At 43.2% G+C, this 25,138-nt stretch overlaps 1 protein-coding gene across 3 annotated transcripts in view; it reads right to left on the minus strand.

Moving 5' to 3' along the window:
• Positions 1-24,883, minus strand: part of CTIF (cap binding complex dependent translation initiation factor) — a 402,276-nt gene extending 377,393 nt beyond the window's left edge. For all 3 annotated transcript variants that reach the window (XM_089664081.1, XM_089664080.1, XM_089664082.1), the window contains exon 1: positions 24,782-24,883. The gene's annotated coding sequence lies outside the window, so the exon portion shown is untranslated. The remainder of the gene's footprint in view (positions 1-24,781) is intronic.
• Between the last annotated feature and the right edge of the window lie 255 nt (positions 24,884-25,138).

Below are 25,138 nucleotides of genomic sequence, written 5' to 3' on the forward strand. Positions count from 1 at the left end.
GTGACATGACAAGTCGCAGCCCATTGCTTTCAATAACACCCATTCAGATTTATGCGACTCGAAGTCCCTACTTTGATGCGACTTGAGTGCCAGAGTGTCTAAAGTGGCATAAAAGTCGCAATAAAAGTCGCACAAGTGTCAACGAAGCTTAAATCAGTTTAGGTGTTCCCACAGACTTTTTCCTTCAACATGCCTATACAGTTGCAAGAAAAAGTATGTGAACCCCTTGGGATTACGTGGAGTTTTGCATGAATTGAATCATGAATTCTTGTTTAATGTTTTCCTTATTATAGACGTGTCAACAAAAATGTTAGCATGTGCCAGAGATTTCTGTAGGTCTTTAGCTGACACTCTGGGATTCTTCTTTACCTCATGCAGCATTCTGCGCTGTGCTCTTGCAGTCATTTTTACAGGACGACCCCGCCTAGGGAGAGTAGCAACAGTGCTAAACTTTCTCCATTTGTAGACAGTCTGTCTTACCGTGGACACATGAACATCAAGGCTTTTGGAGATACTTTTGTAACGCTTTCCAGCTTCATGCAAGTCAACAATTCTTGATCGTAGGTCTTCTGAGAGCTCTTTTCTGCGAGGCATGGTTCACATCAGACAGTGCTTCTTGAAACCAGTAAACCCAAAACAGGTGTGTGTTTTTTAAGGGCAGGACAGCTGTCAGCAACACATCCAATATCATCACACTGATTGGAGTCAAGGTTGGCTCACTCCTGGCTCCAATTAGTTCTGGGAGGTCATTAAGCTAGGGCCTCACATACTTTTTCCTCCCTGCACTGTGAATGTTTACATGTTCTGTGCAATTAAACCATGGCAACATCTAATGTTTGTGTAGTATTATGTTCAGCAGACTGTGTTCTTCTATTGTTGTGACTTAGATGACGTTCAGAGCACATTTTATGCCCAATTCATGCAAAACTCCACGTAATCCCAAGGGGTTCACATACTTTTTCTTGCAACTGTAAATCTGCACTTACACGGGTTAAGAATATGTAAAGGTGCCCCTGGATGCACAGATTTCTATTATTTCTACACATAATTCAAGAGAATATGCCTGAACGCAAGTAAACGCAGTGTGTGCATTATACCATTTAAAATCATAACATGCATGCATTACACAGGTCATACCCACCTATACATACATGTAAGTGCAAGTAATAATAGAATAGGATATTTATAAATGCTCAGGGGTGTGGAAATTTTTGAAAAAACTACTTGTCCAGGGACTAAATCAGGGCCCCAATCTACTTGTCCTTCATGACAATCTACTTGTCCTGATAAAAAAAATTTTTTTCTTTTAACCAAAACCATATTTACATCGGAGGTGATTTTAGGAATGTCGGGGCTTTTAAAAACAAAAGGGGCTTTATAGCGACTTAACCGTGTAATATTTTTAACATTTCGCTATTTATCTCCTCCCCCCCCCCCTCCTATCCCCAGCACCGCACCCGGGGACTAGCAGGGAGGGGGGAGACCTTGCAGTGTAATGAGCACCGATTGGCTGCTCATCAGTAAAGGAGGGGTCAGGGCTTATATTTTATCCCTTTCACTGCCAGAGCCAATTTTGCGTTTTTTGCACACGTTTAAAAAATTATTTTATGCCTGAAGATTACATAAACCCCCCAAACATTATATATTTTCTGAAAGCAGAGAACCTAGAGAATAAAACAGTGGTAGTTCCAATTTTTTATGTCGCATGATTTTACCACAAAGTTTTAGTAAAAAAAACCAAATATGTTAATTTTAGGGCACAAAAAAGTAATAAAATACCCTATTTTTTTGTAAAATATAAAATATGAGGTCGCAGCGGGAAAATAGATATCCAACTTGTCAACCCTTAAATTTGTACGTACTCGTGAAATGGCGACGAACTTGAGTACCCTATATTTTCTATAGATTGACACTTTTAAAGCTCCTTATAGATCACCAGTATAGTGTACGGAGGAGGTCTGCTGCTAGAATTATTGTTCTCATCCTGGCATGCGCGGCGATATGTGACATGAGTATCGACGGTTTCATGCGTAGGCGGCTCAGCGTGTGCTTTTACATTTGTACGTGTGTATACTGTATGTGGGGGCCTCAATTTTTTTTTTTGGGGGGGTGGTATGTGCTTGGGTGTAACTTTCATTTTTTTACAATTAAAGAAAAAAAAAGTTTTTTCACTTATTTTTTCATCACATAGGGGAGAAATTCAGGCCCGCAGATGGGCAAGTGGAGTCCGGGAAGCCTCATGGGGGAGAACGCTACACAAAAATCACTTTTTGTAGATATGCATAGGTGCCATTACAGAACTCCAAGATATACAAAAAAAAAAAAAAAATCATACACCAATACACCCCCCTACACTAAACAGTTGTTAATATTTTGGAAATCCTTACCATTGAGAAGTCTAATTGAATTTTCATGTCCTCATCTCTGTCTCAAAAGATAACATCATCTGCACTGACAAGGAGATATAACAGCAGGGATCACATCATATTCTCTCTCTCTGCAGTTAAAAGAAACAACAGTTCCCATCAACCACAGGGAATTGTAGAGAATGTGGGCGGGTACACTAGGCCTGTACATGTTGAATGTGTCAAGAGTCCCGGTCCGCCCACCGATGCAAGTGTGGCTGATTTTCATCACTGCTTCCTGGAGAAAGAACTACAGAAGGGATGTGCCAAGACCAGTGGCTGGGGAAACAGGAGGCATAGGAGCCCCCGGTCTTACAAACAGGAAACTAAAAAGAATCAACGGTTTGAATTGAAAATGAATAGGCTATTTCAGAGCAACTACTGAGTGAACCAGAAGATGGATGACATATTCCACGAAGGTAGGAAATTAGTAACAAGGACATGTAAAGAAATTTTGCCCGGAGAAGTACGGCCAAAGCTATTTTGGCCCTATTTCTCTTGTGGGTCATAGGAGTGCACTTGCTCTGCACTACTGTGACCCGTATTCAGCTGACAGCGGTCTAAAGTCCACTGTCGGCTGACATCACTCAGTTAGTCCAGACTCTGGAGGGATCCTGACTTTAGTGGTTAGCACTTCCACCTGGCAGTACTCGGGTCGTTGGATCAAATCCCAACCACGGCACCACCTGCCTGGCGTTTGCATGTTCTCCCTGTGCCTGCGTGGGTTTCCACCGGGTACTCTGGTTTCCTCCCACACTCCAAAGACATGCTGGTAGGTGAACTGGATCCTGTCTAAATTGTCCCTAGTATGTGTATGTATGAATGTGAGTTAGGGACCTTAGATTGTACACCCCTTGAGGTTAGGGACTGATGTGAATGTACAATATATATGTAAAGCGCGGAGTACATTGACGGCGCTATATAAGTACCTATAATAAAATTACAGCTTTATCAAAGGATGTCCTTTGACAGTCGTAATGACGAAACACGTCAATAAGTGACGTCCGACGCAAACCGTAAGTCCAGCAGCAGCCATCTTGGTATAGGGTGCTCCTGTCTAAATTGTCCCTAGTATGTGTACATATGAATGTGAGTTGGGGACCTTAGATTGTACACCCCGTGAGGTTAGGGACTGATGTGAATGTACAATATATATGTAAAGCGATGCGTAAAATTGACAGCGCTATAGAAGTACCTGAAATAAATAAATAATTCCGTGTTGGGATCCACCTAGATGCCTGGACCGGCAGCTGGCTCAGCCACTCCTGTCCCCTCCACAGCCCAGCACTCCAGTGAGCCCTAGAGAGGCAGAGCAGAGTGCCGGTCCCTGACAGTCATCAGCTCTCTGTTCACTAAAGATCGACAACTGAGCAATCAGTAGCCTTTGATCGCTTGGTTCTCAGTCAAAGATGCAGCGGGGGACAGATGCTGCATCCACCTAGGTGAGTATGTGAGTCGGTTTTATTTTAAAGTCCACACTTGTCTTTTAATTCTCAATGGCCACCCCATGCATTCACCAAACACAAGGCGTAAACTATGCCATGGCAAGAGCTTTTACACTAAACTGCATTCAACCGTTCACTGAATCAGAAAAGGCAATTGTTTTATTTGGCTTTTTCTTTTTTTTTTTTTTTACTGCTACGCTGTAAATCTGCAGTGTTAGCACCTGAATAGCGATCAGGATGCCAGATCACACTGTCACGGCCCCACATCAGTCACACCATACACTAATGATGGTCAAAAGCCTGAAACAGCCATATGCAGGAGGATTACAAACAAAGGATGACAAATTCCGCCTGCATCTTTGTTACACACCCATGAATCTGCATGTATATTTGGCCAATGGAACGAGCACAGAGAAATTAATTGTGTGGCCCTGCTGACTAGGCTAAGATGAATCAAACTTCTCGCATTGTTTGGAATTGCATCAGAGATGATGATCTATAAATACCAGTTTTATTGTTTTATGAAAAGGATATATTGTGGAGGGAAAAAAAAAAAAAAAAAAAGGATTTGAAAGAAACCTGTACTGAGAAGTATGGAAAATACCAGGTTGTCATGGTAGTCAGTGGTTCTCGGAGGCAGCCAGGCGACTAGCATTTTCATTAGGTGGTCCACAGAGGCTTCCACCATCATTCTCTCAGTTGACCTTTAGACGTACCAATGACACTAATGCAGGCCATACATGGTTCGAATTACGAACGATTTTTCGTCCGGAAATCGAAAACGTTGTTCGCTCGGTAATCCGATGGTGCCATCAATGATTTCGAAAATCGGCCGACCGAGTCAAAGTTCACCCCATATAACAGGCGAAACTTCTGTTCCTCCCAGGTCACAGCTCATGCGCATATTCTTTTCGGTAAAACGATCGTACGATTTGACCATCCAGTCGAAAATCGGTAATTTTTCACAAATTTTCCAACATTCCCGATCACTGAAAAGGGGAGGAACCATGAAAAATAGGCCGGTGCCATTGACCCACTAACAAGCCGATTATTTTTAGGTCCGATTTTCGGATGAAAAATCGGCCGCGTTTCGACCCATGTATGGCCAGCCTAAATTAGCACCTTTCCAGGTGTTCTCTTTAAGCTGCTGCAGCAAACAGGGATCAGTACCAGAAAGCTGCCACCCCTCCCATTGTTTACAAAATGGAGCGTCCTGAAAGGTGGCCCGACATGTGGCTTGTGAACCCCGTAATTACCCAGGACGATGGCCAAGTCCCAGCTATCCTTTGTCCGCCCACCACACTCACTGAACCAGCGAGCTGAACTTCCAGGCAAACACCTTTGTTTATTCACACGTCCCGAATCTTGTTAGCGAATGCAAGCAGCTCTAGAGTGAGAAAGAACGCAAGTGACAGAAGTGACTGCTATCCAGGCAATGCTGCAACCGTGCTCAAGTCAGGGACACCACTCAATGGACTACAATCTAAACATTGTAGAAAAACTAGCTAAGAAAGTAGGAGCGCAGAGACGGGGCACGCAGGACCCGGCATGTGGGGTATTTACGGTACACAGAAGCATGGCCTGGAACTGGAGTTGGGTTCAGGGGGATACAGGAAAGCAGTATAGTACAGCTAGGGACAATTCGCAGGATCACAGGGCAGCAAAAAGGGCGAGTCCAGAGTTTAGTGGTACCAATCCAAGGAACCTTCTGCAGAATCACAGTGGAAGCAATATGGTACAGCAGGGACAGTCCAGCAGAATCACAGTGGAAGCAATACGGTACAGCAGGGATAGTCCAGCAGCAGCAATACAGTACAGCAGGGACAGTCCAGCAGAATCACTGTAGAAGCAATACTGTACAGCAGGGACAATCCAGCAGAATCACAGTGGAAGCAATACGGTACAGCAGGGACAATCCAGCAGAATCACAGTGGAAGCAATACGGTACAGCAGGGACAGTCCAGCAGAATCACAGTGGAAGCAATACGGTACAGCAGGGACAGTCCAGCAGAATCACAGTGGAAGCAATACGGTACAGCAGGGATAGTCCAGCAGCAGCAATACAGTACAGCAGGGACAGTCCAGCAGAATCACTGTAGAAGCAATACTGTACAGCAGGGACAATCCAGCAGAATCACAGTGGAAGCAATACGGTACAGCAGGGACAATCCAGCAGAATTACAGTGGAAGCAATACGGTACAGCAGGGACAATCCAGCAGAATCACAGTGGAAGCAATACGGTACAGCAGGGATAGTCCAGCAGCAGCAATACAGTACAGCAGGGACAGTCCAGCAGAATCACTGTAGAAGCAATACTGTACAGCAGGGACAATCCAGCAGAATCACAGTGGAAGCAATACGGTACAGCAGGGACAATCCAGCAGAATCACAGTGGAAGCAATACGGTACAGCAGGGACAGTCCAGCAGAATCACAGTGGAAGCAATACGGTACAGCAGGGACAATCCAGCAGAATCACAGTGGAAGCAATACGGTACAGCAGGGACAGTCCAGAAGAATCACAGTGGAAGCAATACTGTACAGCAGAGACAGTCCAGCAGAATCACAGTGGAAGCAATACGGTACAGCAGAGACAGTCCAGCAGAATCACAGTGGAAGCAATACTGTACAGCAGGGACAGTCCAGCAGAATCACAGTGGAAGCAATACGGTACAGCAGGGACAGTCCAGCAGAATCACAGTGGAAGCAATACGGTACAGCAGGGACAGTCCAGCAGAATCACAGTGGAAGCAATACGGTACAGCAGGGACAGTCCAGAAGAATCACAGTGGAAGCAATACGGTACAGCAGGGACAGTCCAGAAGAATCACAGTGGAAGCAATATGGTACAACAGGGACTGTCCAGAAGAATCACAGTGGAAGCAATACGGTACAGCAGGGACAGTCCAGCAGAATCACTGTGGAAGCAATATGGTACAACAGGGACTGTCCAGAAGAATCACAGTGGAAGCAATACGGTACAGCAGGGACTGTCCAGCAGAATTACAGTGGAAGCAATATGGTACATCAGGGCTTGTTCAGCAAGAGAGGAAATAAAAGTCTCAGCAGCCCTCAGCAATAAAGGACAGGGAAGGCACTATGCACCCAAGCAATACCACAGCAATCATGGCAGTCTGAGCCTCTGTGTAGCTGTCCCTTTAAATGCACAACTAGATCCCAGCCTCAGCACAGGTTCTGGTCTGTCAGCCAGATGCAGACTATACAATGGCCGTTCCTCTGCACTATGAGCGCATAAGTTGCCAATTTTCGGCCGATAAATGAAAAATCGGTCAGCCCCGTTTCCAATGCTGCCACCAATGTCCACAAAAAATGGGCATTTTTCATGGATTTTCCAGCATGACCGATAAAAATAAATGTGAAGATCCGCGAAAAACGGCCAACGGGCTGGCCCCATTAACGGCGTGAATATCGGCAGATTTTTCACGTGGACGAAAATTCGGCCGATAAACGAGCAGTCTATGGCCTGCATTAGTCTGGGTGGGGGTGTTAGAAATACTAGCAGATTTGGGCAGCACAGTGGCTAAATGGTTAGCACTTCCGCCTGGCAGTACTCGGGTCGTTGGTTCGAATCCCAACCACGGCACCACCTGCCTGGAGTTTGCATGTTCTCCCTGTGCCTGCGTGGGTTTTCTCTGGGTACTCTGGTTTCCTCCCACACTCCAAAGACATGCTGGTAGGTGAATTGGCTCCTGTCTAAATTGTCCCTAGTATGTGTATGTATGAATGTGAGTTAGGGACCTTAGATTGTACACCCCTTGAGGGTTAGGGACTGATGTGAATGTACAATATATATGTAAAGTGCGGAGTACATTGATGGCGCTATATAAGTACCTGAAATAAATTTACATACACTGACAAATTGAAGCTGAACTCCAGCGAATACTTTGTAATCAGCTACAGATACATTTTTTTTTCTCTTTTGGGGTAAAGGTTTTAGGGTCCTTTCACACGGGCATTCCTTTTTTTTTTTGTTTTCATCAGTTCAGTCGTGATTTTTCCAAAAAAAAAAAAAAAACAGATCAGTTTACATCACTTTTTCATCAGTTTACATCACTTTTTCATCAGTTTACAGTCAGTTTCAGTTTACATCCGTATTTCATCATCCTTTACCGATGCAAAAACAGACCATATGTCCGTTTTTTGTCCATCCCAATTTTTAGAAAATAGAGTTTCCTTCCGTTCAAAAAAAAAAAAAAAAAAAGCGGATGTCAAAGGATGCAGACATTAACGGATGATCATCCGTTAGTCCACAGAAATACATGGGTGTCCATTTTTCATCCGTAAATGGACAGATGAAAAAAAAACGAACATACGGAACGCCCGTGTGAAAGAGGCCTTACATAAATGAATAAAAGCTGATCATAAATGGATTGTCTCATCCCTCCAACTACCAGAAAGCTTTTCTGTTGCAGAACAACATCATCTCTTACAGTTGCAAGAAAAAGTATGTGAACCCCTTGGGATTACGTGGAGTTTTGCATGAATTGGGCATAAAATGTGCTCTGAACGTCATCGAAGTCACAACAATAGAAGAACACAGTCTGCTGAACATAATACTACACAAACATTAGATGTTGCCATGGTTTAATTGCACATAACATGTAAACATTCACAGTGCAGGGAGGAAAAAGTATGTGAAGCCCTAGCTTAATGACTTCTCCCAGAGCTAATTGGAGCCAGGAGTGAGCCAACCTTGACTCCAATCAGTGTGATGATATTGGATGTGTTGCTGACAGCTGTCCTGCCCTTAAAAAACACACACCTGTTTTGGGTTTACTGGTTTCAAGAAGCACTGTCTGATGTGAACCATGCCTCGCAGGAAAGAGCTCTCAGAAGACCTACCATCAAGAATTGTTGACTTGCATGAAGCTGGAAAGCATTACAAAAGTATCTCCAAAAGCCTTGATGTTCATGTGTCCACGGTAAGACAGACTGTCTACAAATGGAGAAAGTTTAGCACTGTTGCTACTCTCCCTAGGTGGGGTCGTCCTGTAAAAATGACTGCAAGAGCACAGCGCAGAATGCTGCATGAGGTAAAGAAGAATCCCAGAGTGTCAGCTAAAGACCTACAGAAATCTCTGGCACATGGTAACATTTTTGTTGACACATCTACAATAAGGAAAGAAGAATGGAGTACATGGGAGGACACCACGGAGGAAGCCATTGCTGTCCAAAAAGAAGATTGCAGCACGTTTGAAGTTTGCAAAAGAGCACCTGGATGTTCCACAGCACTACTGGCAAAATATACTGTGGACAGATGAAACCAAGATTGAGTTGTTTGGGAAGAACACACAACACTATGTGTGGAGAAAAAAAGGCACAGCACACCAACATCAAAACCTCATCCCCACTGTAAAACATGGCGGAGGGAGCATCATGGTTTGGGGCTGCTTTGCTGCCTCAGGGCCTGGACGGATTGTTGTCATTGATGGGAAAATGAATTCCAGAGTTTATCAAGACATTTTGCAGGAAAACGTACGACCATCTGTCCACCAACTGAAGCTCCGCAGAGGATGGGTGATGCAACAGGACAATGACCCAAAGCATACAAGTAATTCAACAAAACAATGGCTGCAACATGGTTTGGGGCTGCTTTGCTGCCTCAGGGCCTGGATGGATTGTTGTCATTGATTGGAAAATGAACTCCAGAGTTTATCAAGAAATTTTGCAGGAAAACGTACGACCATCTGTCCGCCAACTGAAGCTCCGCAGAGGATGGGTGTTGCAACAGGACAATGACAGGACAAGTAATTCAACAAAACAATGGCTGCAACAGCACAGAATACGCCTTCTGGAGTGGCCCATTCAGAGTCCTGACCTCAACCCCATTGAAATGCTGCGGCATGACCTTAAGAGAGCGATTCACACCAGACATCCCAAGAATATTGCTACACTGAAACAGTTTTGTGAAGAGGAGTGGTCCAAAATTACTCCAGATCGTTGTGCAGGTCTGATCTGCAACTACAGGAAACGTTTGGTTGAGGTTATTGCTGCCAAAGGAGGGTCAACCAGTTATTAAGTCCAAAGGTTCACATACTTTTTCCTCCCTGCACTGTGAATGTTTACATGTTATGTGCAATTAAACCATGGCAACATCTAATGTTTGTGTAGTATTATGTTCAGCAGACTGTGTTCTTCTATTGTTGTGACTTAGATGACGTTCAGAGAACATTTTATGCTCAATTCATGCAAAACTCCACATAATCCCAAGGGGTTCACATACTTTTTCTTGCAACTGTAGATTGTAAGCTCCCAGGATCAGGGCCCTCCTATCCCTCTTGTATTGAACTGTATTGTTGCTGTATTGTCTCCCGTTATATTGTAAAGCGCTGAGCAAACTGTTGGCGCCATAAATCCTGTATAATAATAATAATAATAATAATAATAATACTACTACTACTTGCTGGTTGGATCTCCAAATGAAAACTGAAGAAAAAAAAGCCTAAAAAAAGAAAAACTAATGCAGCCACCACATCTAAGAATTGATAAGCCGCAATATAATAAAGGTTTGCTTTTCACTTTAATACTGCTTTAGGACCCCCGGGGTGGCATTCTGTTTGATTTGTGGGTAGCCCAACACAAGGCTTTAGCAGTCTCCAGCAGGGACACTGAAGAGTCACGACGGAGCATGGAACTCATTTTATCCTGATTTGCAGACGGAGGAGTGCATTAGAGGAGGGACACGTTCTCGATCCAGCTGGACCTGCATTGGCAATCTGCCTGCATCCAGGCCCGGTCATCTGCCCCTAGTTGTATGTAGCCGCTGGATGTGCGGATACGTGCAAACAGCCCCGACACCTGTCATTGCTTTGTACAGTGCCCTCCCCCCGCCATCCCCCCCAATGCAGCTGTCTGCAATCACCCACCACAAGAACCTTTTCCATCATGTGAATGAGGTCTAGTATTATGGAGGATATGACACACAGAAATCCCAGCTGGACAGGAACAGAGTTGAGAAGTCTGGCTGGAAGATCTCATTGTATCCAAAATATATAAAAAGCCAGGGGAGGAATCATCACCCCAGTCTCCACCTATAACCAAAACATCACTTCTGAGTGGAATAATCCTTTAAAGCAGTGCTTCTCAATTATTTTCTGTCATGCCCCCCCTAGGAAGAAGAAAACATTTTGCGCGCCCCCCCCGCGCGCGACTGTAAATAGTATCATTTGTCTATAAAATTGTTATAAGTACAACATTGGTGTCAGTGGGAGGAATAGCGCCCCATCATTGGTGTCAGTGGGAGGAATAGTGCCGCCCCATCATTGGTGTCAGTGGGAGGAATAGCGCCCCATCATTGGTGTCAGTGGGAGGAATAGCGCCCCATCATTGGTGTCAGTGGGAGGAATAGCGCCCCAACATTGGTGTCAGTGGGAGGAATAGCGCCCCAACATTGGTGTCAGTGGGAGGAATAGCGTCCCAACATTGGTGTCAGTGGGAGGAATAGCGTCCCAACATTGGTGTCAGTGGGAGGAATAGCGTCCCAACATTGGTGTCAGTGGGAGGAATAGTACCCTGTCAGTGGGGAGAGGAATAGTGCCCCATCGTTGGTGTCAGTGGGGGGGAGGAATAGTGCCCCATCGTTGGTGTCAGTGGGAGGAATAATGCCCCATCATTAGTATCAGTGACACCAATGATGGGGCACTATTCCTCCCACTGACACCAATGACACTTGCTGACCCCTGTTGCAGTATGGTGCTGCTGCTGCAGCAGCCAGCATATGTGGTTGCAGCAGCACCTCTGCACTGCACACTTACCGGCTTTTCCCTCACTCGATTTTCGCGGGCCCGCTCGGCTCCGCCTCCTCGCCCGTGATTGGCCGCCTGTGTACCTTTCCTGAGCTACAGTTCTGGCGGCCAATCACCGGTGAGGAGGCAGAGCCGAGCGGCAGGAGTGAGGGAGTGGCCGGAGTGACGGAAGGAGCAGCGCTTCCTGGATGGATCATCGTGGGAGCCAGGTAAGAGACAGCAGCCCTCTGCCCACCCCTGTACTTAGTGTCCCTTCTGTCGGAAGGGGGGGGGGGACGGCGACGCGCCCCCCTTGACGGAGCCTCGCGCCCCCACTATTTGAGAAGCACTGCTTTAAAGTGATTGTAAACCCCAGACATGAGATCAAAGACAGATCAGACAAAATCAAAGGCACATCACAAAAAGGACAGCATGGTCCAATCTGCCTAGATGGTGGCTGTTGGGGGACTGTAAGCCTCCGACTGTCTGATGCGTTTCGAGGCAGAACCTCTTCCTCAGCCATCAGTACGAGTCACTTCTGACAAGTTTTCCTGACACCAAGAGAAAAATGGTGACAGGGGAGGGACCTCTAGGAGATTGAAAGCCTCAGCTCTATTCCTGTGACCTGTGTGAAAAGGGGGGGGGGGGGTCTCTTCCCTCCAGTCGGCTCACAGAGCTCTCCTCACTGTGCTCTTGAGGTTTAACTTCAGCTCTCCGCCCCCTTTTTCCTGACCTCTCAGACAAGCTTTATGAATTCAGCACTTTGAAGGGCTGTAAAGAAGAGAGAAAACTGCAGATAAACAGGTACAACTTATGTAGGAGGATTTGTTTAATCTCTGTGTAGCACCTGAGGCCAGTCACTTCGCTGGGTATGTGTAAGGGTTTACAACCGCAAAGTCCAGGTTCACACAGACGCGGTGCGGGAAACGCTGAAAATCCTGTGTTTCTCGCACCGCATTGCAATCGCACGGCGTTCATGCGATCTGGTGCAGATGTCAAAATGAACAAGACAGCAACAGCACTCAAAGACATACTGAAAAGAATGACCAAGTTCGGGTGTCATCCAAACACATTGTAAAGGAATGACACCGCCATCAGCCCATGCATTTCCTTAGACAGTTTATTGTAATGTATGACCCAATGACAAAAACGATCAGCAACTGGAAGTCAATGTGAGCGAAACCGAGTTCACAGGCTCCATGGTGGTGGTGGAATATCCTGCTGTTCATGAGGAAACCATCCAGTACACCAGGGGTGTCAAACTGGCGGCCCTCCAGCTGTTGCCAAACTACAAGTCCCATCATGCCTCTGCCTTTGGGAGTCATGCTTGTAACTGTCAATCTTGCAATGCCTTATGGGACTTGTAGTTTGGCCACAGCTGGAGGGCCGCCAGTTTGACACCCGTGCAGTAGAGGAATACAATGACCGAGAGCCCATGGAATTCCTTCTCCCTGCAGTGGAGTGTATCTCGGGCCCCACCGCGCACCGGAAGTGACGTGTTCTGGTCCACAGAGAGCCAGGTTGGACAGCAAACAATTTGCGGTTGCTAGGACAATGCGTTTCACGAGCGTGCGCTTTATCAAATCCTAGAAGAGTGCGGCAACCCTCATGACGGTGACATCACCCCATGGTGGAGCACCCTATACCAACATGGCTGCTGCTGGACTTACGGTTTGCGTCTGATGTCACTTATTGACGTGTTTCGTCATTACGACTGTCACAGGACATCCTTTGATAAAGCTGTAATTTATTTTATTTATTTCAGGTACTTATATATCGCCGTCAATGTACTTTACATATATTGTACATTCACATCAGTCCCTAACCCTCAAGGGGCGTACAATCTAAGGTCCCTAACTCACATTCATACATACACATACTAGGGACAATTTAGACAGGAGCCAATTCACCTACCAGCATGTCTTTGGAGTGTGGGAGGAAACTGGAGTACCTGGAGGAAACCCACGCAGGCACAGGGAGAACATGCAAACTCCAGGCAGGTGGTGCCGTGGCTGGGATTTGAACCAACGACCCGAGTGCTGCCAGGCGGAAGTGCTAACCATTTAGCCACTGTGCTGCCCTGACGAAACACATCTGAAAGTGACATCAAACGAAAAATAGAAGCCCAGTGGTGGCCTATTTGGTATAGGTCCAATTCAGGTGTTGTATGCTGGCGTTCTTTTATACATTGTAAGCGCTTTTTTTATTAAATAAACCGGCTTGTTTAAATTTGCTACACTATGGTCTGCCTGCGTTTGGTTTGGTTGCATATGGGTAACATTGGAGTGGAAAACCGGCAATAGAGGAGATTTAGGAGGTGCAGCGGTGGTCTCGGAGATTACTACGCTCCAGGCCCAGGAGGATCTGGTAAGGTGCATGAGCCGTGAGGTGGTGGAGCGAGAGCTGGTTTATGGGGATCGCAAAGATTGCAAGAGTGAGGGCTGGCGCTATTGTTCCCGATCGGATTGGAAGTATTACAGTATATTGGTTAGCACTTCCGCCTGACAGTACTCGGGTCGTTGGTTTGAATCCCCACCACGGCACCACCTGCCTGGAGTTTGTATGTTCTCTCTGTGCTTGCATGGGTTTCCTCCTGGTACTCCGGTTTCCTCCCACACTCCAAAGACATGCTGGTAGGTGAATTGGCTCCTGTCTAAATTGTCCCTAGTATGTGTATGTATGAATGTGAGTTAGGGACCTTAGATTGTACGCCCCTTGAGGGTTAGGGACTGATGTGAATGTACAATATATATGTAAAGTGCTGCGTACATTGATGGCGCTATATAAGTACCGGAAATAAATATATGATTTTTGTGGGTTTTGGGGGGAGTATCACATTATGAAGTAAAGAAGAGAAACAAACGGAAGAGATTTACAAGATCCTTTTTTTCTATAGAAGCGAGGATATTCGGAGTGGAGGGGAAGGAGAACGGACAGTGATTGTTGTCATACGGTGGATTAGTTGGCACATTAGTGGCACTTCTATGGGATTGTCACGTTTTATTTTAATTTCACTATATTTAACACCTTCCCGCCCGGCCTGTAGCAGAATGAGGGCTGGGCGGGACACTCGCCATTGTGACAGGGTGTCATATGTCAAAACGAGCCACTCACGTGGCCGCGGTGCAATCTGTCACCAGCCGACGACATATCACTACAGCGGCCTGTTGCCAGTGTCATGTGACCGCTGTGACCAATCACAGCAGATCACATGCAGGGGCGGACTGACAACTCATGGGGCCCCCGGGCAATAGGGGAGCATGGGGCCCCTGTGTCCTTGCCCAAACTCAAAAAAGTCTATTAAAAAGGTACCAGGGGCATCTCATGGGGCCCCCTACTGACCCCGGCCCCTCGGGCAGTGCCCAAGCTTCCAAATGGTCAGTTCGCCCCTGATCACATGTCAGTTGTATACAATGGATGGATTCTTGTCATGCTAACATTTATATGTAAAGTTGATCCAGAGAATATCGGATTACCTCTCGGGGGATCAGGAAGGAATTTTTTCCCCTGCAGGAGCAAATTGGATCATGCTTTGCTGGTTTTTTTTTTTGCCTTCCTCTGGATCAACTGTGAGTGTAGGATTATAACTTTTTTTTTTCTATGGTTGAAGTGGATGGACTTTTGTCTTTTTTCAGCCAAACTAACTATGTAACTATTGTATACAATTATGTTGTGAACTGTGACTGGTCAAGGCAGTCACATGATACAGACAGGGCCAATCACAGCCCATCTGTATCATGTGATCAGCTTTGCCCAATCACAGCTAATCACAACAAAAGTCTGAATGAATCAGTTTCATTCAGTAACAATGATTGCAAATATCAATGAAATACATCGGTACTAGCAACTATAATGTGTTAAAAAAAAAAAATTCCTGATCACTTGCCCAGAGGAGTTCAATGTTACTATGGTAACATTATATTGCTTTGGTCACAGTGTGCTGAAAAATAAAATAGTAAAAAAAAGGAAACAATTTAATTTAAAAAAAAAAAAAGAAACATTTGAAGAAAAAAAAATACAAATTCAATTATTATTTTCACCAAAGAAAATGTAGCAGAATACATTTTGACCTAAATTTATAAAGACATTTTATTGATTTGCAAAATTTTATAACAGAAACGAAGAAAAGTGCGGTTTTTTTTTTGTTTTTTTTTAAAGTTTCAGGTGTTTTTGGTGTTATTTTAGCAAAAAATAAAAAAAACTCAGTGGTGATTAAATACAGCCAAAAGAAAGCTCTATTTGAGTGAAAAAAATTATGAAAACTTCATATGGGTACAGTGTTGCATGACCGCGCAATTGACAAAGTGCAACAGTGCTGAACATTGGCCTGGGCAGGAAGGGGGTATAAGTGCCCGGTATTGAAGTGGTTCAGAGATAATGCACTGTGTGTGTTTTTGTAGATTTTTGCATGAGGAGAGGACACTATTCTAAGACGGGAGGAAGAGGAGTATACATGTTTATGCGACACGTGAATCGGGATATTTGAATGGTTGAGACGGTGAGAACCTCTGCAGAATTGGAGATCTTATTGCACGAACACCCTATGTGACTGTTCAAGGAGACTCTTTATTGTATGGCGGATTTGGACGCTGGGGATCCATATACATTACAATAAACTGTCTAAGGAAATGCATGGGCTGATGGCGGTGTCATTCCTTTACAACATGTTTGGATGACACCCGGACTTTCTTTTCAGCTTGCCTCGGAGAGCTGTTGCTGTCTTGTTCCTTTTGTGGTCACTACTCCGATGGAATTTGGGACATGGCACCGAGGAGAAGTTGTTGTTTCTTTAATGATAAACGAATGACACCCGGAACAGATCGTAAACTGGCTTCCCATTGCCCAACGCATACAATTCAAAACATTAACATAGAACACCGTGTATAACTCTGCCCCAAATTACATCACCAATCTTGTCTCCAAATATCACCCAAACAGTCCTCTGTGCTTCTCCCACAACCTCCTGCTCTCTAGCTCCCTTGTCTCCTCCTTCCAAGACTTCTCCAGAGCCTCCCCCATCCTCTGGAACTCTCTACCCCAACTTATCAGACTATCGCCTACTCTGCTCACTTTTAGGCGATCTCTGAAAACCTCTCTCTTCAGGGAAGCCTATCCTGCCCTCAGCTAATAATGGAATCTTCTACTCTTCCTACCAGTCCATCCCCCACAGTTACTACCTTTTGTACCACTAGCCCCTCCCTCCTAGATTGTAAGCTCCCAAGATCAGGGCCCTCCTATCCCTCTTGTATTGAACTGAATTGTTGCTGTATTGTCTCCCGTTATATTGTAAAGTGCTGAGCAAACTGCTGGCGCTATATAAATCCTGTATAATAATAATATAAATCCTGTATAATAATAATAATAATAATATAAATCCTGTATAATAATAATAAATAAATCCTGTATAATAATAATAATATATAAATTCTGTATAATAATAATAATATATAAATCCTGTATAATAATATATAAATCCTGTATAATAATAATAATAATATATAAATCCTGTATAATAATAATAATAATAATAATATAAATCCTGTATAATAATAATAATATATAAATCCTGTATAATATATAAATCCTGTATAATAATAATAATATATAAATCCTGTATAATAATAATAATATATAAATCCTGTATAATAATATATAAATCCTGTATAATAATAATAATATATAAATCCTGTATAAATCCTGTATAATAATAATAATATATAAATCCTGTATAATAATAATATATAAATCCTGTATAATAATAATATATAAATCCTGTATAATAATATAAATCCTGTATAATAATAATAATAATAATAATAAAAAAAAACGCAGTGTAATTGTCAGAAAATCGCATTTCATGGGTGAGAACAACCATGCGATGAGATTCAGGTGCAGGTAAAAAAATAAAAGGGTCCTGCACCTTTTTGATGCAGATACAATGCGGTTTGAGCCATACAAAATGTATGGCTAACATCGCACCGCACAGACATCGCATGTAATAAAAGAGGAATAAGGTGCGATTCCTGTGCGAATTACGCCGCATTAGTGTGAGTGAAAGAAGCTAGTGCCAGGAGATACATGACAACGTCTCACTCCAAGGCTGCCACACAACTGCAGCTGAGAGTCTAATACTAGCAGGTGACCCATTTTGGTTCTAGTGTGGCTTGCTGTGATTTGTAGTTCTTTCTGCATTGCCTTGGGTTGAGAATGCTATTACTGGCAGTCTCTGCACACATCCAGCGATTGCAGAATGACCAATCGCAGGCCGGAGCTCTCATCACGGAGATGTCTGACAAATGAAGGGCTTGCTTAGACTTGCAGATGGAGGGTGTTAAAAGCACACAGCTGAGCCGCATTTTTAGTGCCCTCCAACTGTCACACCTTAGGCTGCTCTGGCAGAGGTCATGTTCATATGCTACGACAGCAGCAAAAATTATCCGACATGTTGCACACAGTGGGCAGCAAGCCTGCTGAAAACGTATATATATTGCATGTTGAAATGCATTTTTATTAGAAAATATATGAAAAATATTTATAAAAATACATTTCAAATATATGTATGTCTTTAGAAAAACAAATCCACATTTTTGGAATGCATTTACAAATATATGTAAATATATGTAAAAATATATGTTAAATTAACTTTATGTGAAAAAAAAAAAAAAACAGAAGATATCGATTTTTTTTTAAATTTTAAAATACATTTTTTAAAATATATTCTTCAGATTTTTTTATAACATATATTTTTAAATGCATTCCAAAAATGTAGACTTGTATTTTTAAAGACATACAGTACATTTGAAATGTATTTTTAAAAATATTTCATATATTTTGTAATAAAAATTAATAAATTATATTATATATATATATATAATATTTAGATAATTTATTACACTGCATGTGTGTATGTATGTACACACACACACACACATTATATATATATATATATATATATATATATATATACACACATATACATATATACACACACACATACATATGCAGTGTAATAAATTATCTAAATTATATATATATATATATATATATATATATATATATAGAATTTATTACACTGCATGTGTTTTTATTACAAAATATATGAAATAGTACATTTGAAATGTATTTTTAAAAATATATGTCTTTAAAAATACAAGTCTACATTTTTGGAATGCATTTAAAAATATATGTTAAAATGACATTTTTTATATGTTTAAAAAAAAAATCTGAATATATATAACAAAATGTTTTTTAAAATTAAAAAAAAAAAAAAAATTACTGATTTTTTTTTCACATATAAAAAAAACTTATTTTAACATATATTTTTACATATATTTGTAAATGCATTCCAAAAATGTAGACTTATATTTTTAAAGACATACAGTATATTTGAAATTTATTTTTATAAATATTTTTCATATATTTTGTAATAAAAACGCATTTCAACATGCAGTATATATATTTATTGAAATATATTTTGAAAGATATTAAATATGGCCAAAATTGTAGCATTTTAAATATATGGCAATATATTTGGGAAGAATATTTTTAAAATATATTTCAAATATATTTTTCTTCCATATGGGTAAAGCAGGCAGTGAGGAGGAATGTGGATCACTTTTCAGAGGAACAGCTTTTTAGAAGCAAGTCTAAACCTATCCCAAGAACAAATCAGGAAGGAACTGCCCAAGCCACTGCCAGTCCAGCCACAGGGACACTACATGTCCCAGCATAGCCTGCTTACCTCTGAACAATGCAAATACTGCATCAGGCGGGGGTGAGTAAACGTGAACTGGGATTCCTGAAATACAAAACTATCTCTGATGCTGCACTGTGCCCAGGAGCTGCTGGGGGTCCAGGGGGCTAGGGGCCTCTAAGAGTACCTGTCATTTCCCACCATGAATACTGATATCTGGCAGCCAGACCAAATACATGACAAAAAGCAGCAAACACATTCACAACAATACCACTGACACCCAGAGCCTCACAATATAACAATGACTAACAAATTCACAGGAGAGATACACTGGAGAGGTCACAGGTGAAGGACAATTGGTTCTTTCCAGCCCTGATGGGTTAAACATTCAATCCAGCACCCAGATCTTCCCTACCCCCATCCCCCACCTAACACTCACACAGTGGGGGCCACTTGGTAATATGCAGTGACACCAGATACCTTTCCCATACCAAACACCTGCATCCTCTTGGAGTGTCTGCAAATTGTAGGCAGCAAGGCACCCAAAAGTAGCCGTCATTTCCCACACTGGACACAGATCTCTGGGGGGCAAGCTACATAAAAAATAAATCTTCTAAAACACAGACTTGTCCCAGAACACAGGTCCTGCCAGAGACAGGTAAGTGCCTTCTGGCCCCGATTCATTAACCCCTCGCCATCCAGAGGATTTACCCCCATTTTTTGCGATACGGCGCTGCATTACTCTAACTGACAATTGTGCGGTCATGCAACGCTGCACCCAAATGAAATTTACGTCCTTTTTTACCCCACAAATAGCTTTCTTTTGGTGGTATTTGATCGCCTGTGCAGTTTTTACAAACAAAAAAGGCCGACAATTTTGAAAAAAAAAAATTATATATATATAATTTTTTTTTTTTACCTCTTTTTTATTTTTTGCTATTATATATGTCCAGAGAAAAAAAAAAAAAAAAACACATTTCATCATAAATTTAGGTTGAAATGTATTCTGCGACATGCCTTTGCTTAAAAAAAAAAAAAAAATCTCTAAAAACGTGAAAATTAATTGGTTTACGTGAAAGTTATAGCGTTTACAAATGGCGGTATATATACTCAAAAATTTTTTAATGGCAATGGCGGTGATCAGTGACTTATAGCGGGACTGCGGTGGGCATTCTGACGCTGGGGGGGGACTGACTTGGTGTCACTGACATCCCCAGTGACACCAATACAGTGATCAGTTATAATAAAAAGCACTGACACTGTACTAATGGTACTGGGCAGGAAGGGATTAACATCTGGGGAGTGCTGTTTTACTATGAGGCGGTGTGCTGTGTTTCACTGTAAGCACACTGCTTTGTATGGCAGTGCTATGCAGATCCATACAAAGCAGTGTGCAGGAGTAAGCACCAAAACACACCACTGGTTGCAGAGGGCCCTCAAGGGCCACACAGTAAATGATGTTTATAAACTGTGTATCTCTCGATCATGTGTCTGGACAGTGTTTATAAACAATGGTACTTTGTATTTTTCTATAAACATTGTTCAGATGAGAGATAGATACAAAGTTTATAAACATTGTCCAGACACATGATCGAGACAAAGTAACATTGTTTAAAAACAGTACAGATAAGAGATGAACAATGCTACTTTTTATCTCTGTATCCTATGTCTCAGCAGTGCTTATAAACAATATTACTTTGTATGTCTATTTTGTGTCTGAACAGTGTTTATAAACCTTGCTACTTTGTATTTTTCTATAAACACTGTTCAGATGAAAGATACAAAGTAGCAAAAATTATAAACACTGTTCAGACTGGAGATAGGAAGATACAAAGTAACATTGTTCAGACAGAGAGATACAAAAGTAGCATTGGTTATAAATCTTGTTCAGACACGGGATAGAGACAAAGTAACATTGCTGATGGATACTGTTCAATGAGAGATACACATTTACATGGTTTATAAACACTGTTCAGATGGGAGAAGGAGAGATACAAACTAACATTTTTTTATAAACATTGCTCAGACACAGGATAGAGAGATACAAAGTAACATTGTTTATCTCTTTTCTGTACTATGTTTATAAAAAATGTTACTTTGGATCTTTCTATCATGTGAAAGGACAGCGTCTATAAACAGTGTTACATTGTATCTCTCTTGTCTGAACAGTGTCTATAACAGGGGCGGACTGACAACTCCTGGGGCCCCCAGGCAATAGGAAATCATGGGGCCCCTGTGTCCTCACCCACACTCAAACTACACCCAAAAAAGCCTATGAAAGGTACCAGGGGCATCTCATGAGGCCCCCTACTGACCCCGGGCAGTGCCCGAGTGGATAAATGGTCAGTCCGCCCCTGGTCTATAAACAATGTTACATTGCATCTTTCTTGTCTGAACATCATCTATAAACAATGTTACATTGCATCTTTCTTGTCTGAACATCATCTATAAACAATGTTACATTGCATCTTTCTTGTCTGAACATCATCTATAAACAATGTTACATTGCATCTTTCTTGTCTGATTATCTATAAACAATGTTACATTGCATCTTTCTTGTCTGAACAACATCTATGAACAATGTTACATTGCATCTCTCTTGTCCGAACATCATCTATAAACAATGTTACATTGCATCTCTCTTGTCTGATCATCTATAAACAATGTTACATTGCATCTCTCTTGTCCGAACATCGTCTATAAACAATGTTACATTGCATCTCTCTTGTCTGATCATCTATAAACAATGTTACATTGCATCTCTCTTGTCCAAACATCATCTATAAACAATGTTACATTGCATCTTTCTTTTCTCATCTAGACAGTATTTTTTTTTAAAAAAAAAAGTTACTTTGTATCTCTCACTATTTTTAGTCTGAAAAATGTTTATAAACTTTGTATCTATCATGTGTCTGGACAGTGTTTATAACCAATGTTAATTTATATTTCTCTACCTCTCATCTGAACAGTGTTTATAGATAGATACAAAGTAACAAGGTTTATAAACACTATTCAGACTGGAGACAGGAAGATACAAAGTAGCATTGTTCAGACAGAGAGATACAAAGTAGCATTGGTTCTAAGCTCGGACAAGGGATAGAGGCAGACGTACAAAGTAACATTGTTGATAAATACTGTTCAGATAGAGAGATACAAATTACCATTGTTTATAAATATTGATCAAACATGAGATAGAGATACAAAGTAACATTGTTTATAAACACTGTTCAGATGGGAGGAGAGATACAAAGTAACATTGTTTATAAACACTGTTCAGACTGATATAGAGAGAGATAAAGTAACATTGTTACTTTAATATCTATTCTAATGTATTATTTAGCAGATTACAGAGATTGCCTTCCATCTGTGTGAGGTCAGGTAAAGCATCCTGACATGTAAAAGAAAAACAATGTAACAAATGTTCCTATTTAACCCTTATTAACCCTTCATTTACCACAATCATCCCTACTGAACTCCTCCTCCCGCTTCTCCTCCAGCTGTTATTTTCCTGCCGATTTTTTACATTTCTGTAAGCATTCTAACCAATAATATTTGGACTGGAGTCATTTTGTTTGTGTGGCATGGAGGTCCCGTCCACACCATGTGCGGTGACCGGCATTTTTCCCCACGTGATCACCCCCAGGTCCGCCTTCAAGTGGGATGCAGCACGCTGCAAAAAAACGCCAATGTGTTGCATTTTTCCGCAATGCTCCCAAAGTCTCTGTCCATTTTTGCACTGCAGTGTCACTTTGGTATTGCAATAAAGTTTAACCAGGGAAAAAAAAAAAAAAAAAGGGTAAACAGTGCATTGTGCTGTAAAAATGAAAAGCAACCCCCCCCCCTCCATACTTTCAGTACACACTAAATAAAGAGGGGCTTATTTTTCCTGTACAACTCTGCAATACTTTTTGCCAGGGAAGTTCCACATTCTTGCTGCTCTGACAGTAAAGAACCCTTTCTGCAATCTAAGGTCAATCCTTCGTCATCATAATGGCACCAAAAGAAAGCCTTGCTTGCCCCAAACAATATGGGCGTTAACCGTGTAATGCACATGTGTGGGGGCAGGGAGGGCGGGCTTTAACGGCCACACGCCGCCCGTATGCGACCACAGTGGGCAGGGTTTGCGTGCTGCAACAGACAGCGCCTGGTTTTAGGTTATGATTGGGAGCAGGTGACAGCCAATCACAGGACCGGGACATCCGCCCCGGACACTGGTGTAAAGTTAAAAGGTTGTCAGGAAGGGGTTAAGTAATGACATTATGGTGGAATAATCGGGCCCACAGCAGAGATGGGGGGGGCAGCTGACGGGGTTAATCTATGATTCTGGCCTTGATAAAGGGGGGTCCCTAAAATGCATCAGCATGAAAGGGGGTCCCTGGAATGTGGTCCATGACATGCGATCAGAATAAAAGGGGAACCCAAAACAATTCAGTATGAAAGGGGATCCCTGGAATGCGGTCCATGATCAGGGGCGGACTGACAACTCATGGGGCCCCCGGGCAATAGAGGATCATGGGGCCCCTGTGTCCTCGCCCACAGTCAAACCACACCCAAAAAAGCCTATAAAAAGGTACCAGGGGCATTTCATGGGGCCCCCACTGACCCCGGGCTCTCAGGCAGTGCCTGAGCGCTCGAATGGTCAGTCCGCCCTTGTCCATGACGTGCGATCAGAATGAAAGGGGGTCCCTGGAATGCGGTCCATGACGTGCAATCAGAATGAAAGGGGGTCCCAGGAATGTGGTCCATGACGTGCGATCAGGATGAAAGGGGGTCCCTGGAATGAGGTCCATGACGTGCGATCAGGATGAAAGGGGGTCCCTGGAATGCGGTCCATGACGTGCGATCAGGGTGAAAGGGGGTCCCTGGAATGCGGTCCATGACGTGCGATCAGGATGAAAGGGGGTCCCTGGAATGTGGTCCATGACGTGCGATCAGGATGAAAGGGGGTCCCTGGAATGCGGTCCATGACATGCGATCAGGATGAAAGGGGGTCCCTGGAATGTGGTCCATGACGTGTGATCAGGATGAAAGGGGGTCCCTGGAATGCGGTCAGGATGAAAGGGGAACCCGAAACGCGTCAGCCCATCCAATGAACACACACTCCAGCTCTGGCTTCATCCTCATATCAGGGCCAACCATTCAGAGTCCAGCACTGACCCCCCACCGGTCACCACACAATGGAGGACACTTCTACATAACAATGATGAATGGTGAGGCAGGAGGTATACATACCTCAGCAGAGTCACCGACCCCTCTGATTGGAGGACAGCTGGTGGAGAGGGGGTCACAGGGTCAGCACCCCTCCATGGCACTATCACCCTCACACTGGGAGCAGCTGACCATGACACCCTGTGAGGCAGGAGGTATGCTGAGCCTCACAGCCCCATCACCACCCCGACAGGTCCTCTTTATTACCACCCCCCATGAAGTTCCAGGCAGAGACCACACAGCCCAGTGGCCCTCCCACCTCCAGGGTCCCCCCTCTGTACTCACCCCAGGAGAAGAGAAGCCGCTGCCCGGAAGGGCCGCCCGCCGCACACTGACACTGGACGAGCCTGACAGAGAATGCACGGCCGTGACGTCACCGGACCGCCCACAGGCCGCACCACGTGGAGCCGACGAGCATGCCGGGAAGTGTAGTTCTCGGGACTGAGAGAGTGGGCGGGGCTTGCCCGGGACTTATCTGCAGTGTCAGAGCTGGACGGAGGGATCAGCCCTATGTGGATGACACGTGTGTGTGATCACGTGACCTAGGAGAAGGATACACATTATATATATACTGAGCTCTGTGTGCGATCACGTGACCTAGGAGAAGGATGCACATTACATATACTGAGCTCTGTGTGCGAT

The sequence above is a fragment of the Staurois parvus genome, unplaced genomic scaffold (assembly GCF_062004578.1).
Source record: "Staurois parvus isolate SC_StPar_1 unplaced genomic scaffold, SC_StPar_1.0 ptg001830l, whole genome shotgun sequence".
Taxonomy (NCBI): Eukaryota; Metazoa; Chordata; class Amphibia; order Anura; family Ranidae; genus Staurois; species Staurois parvus.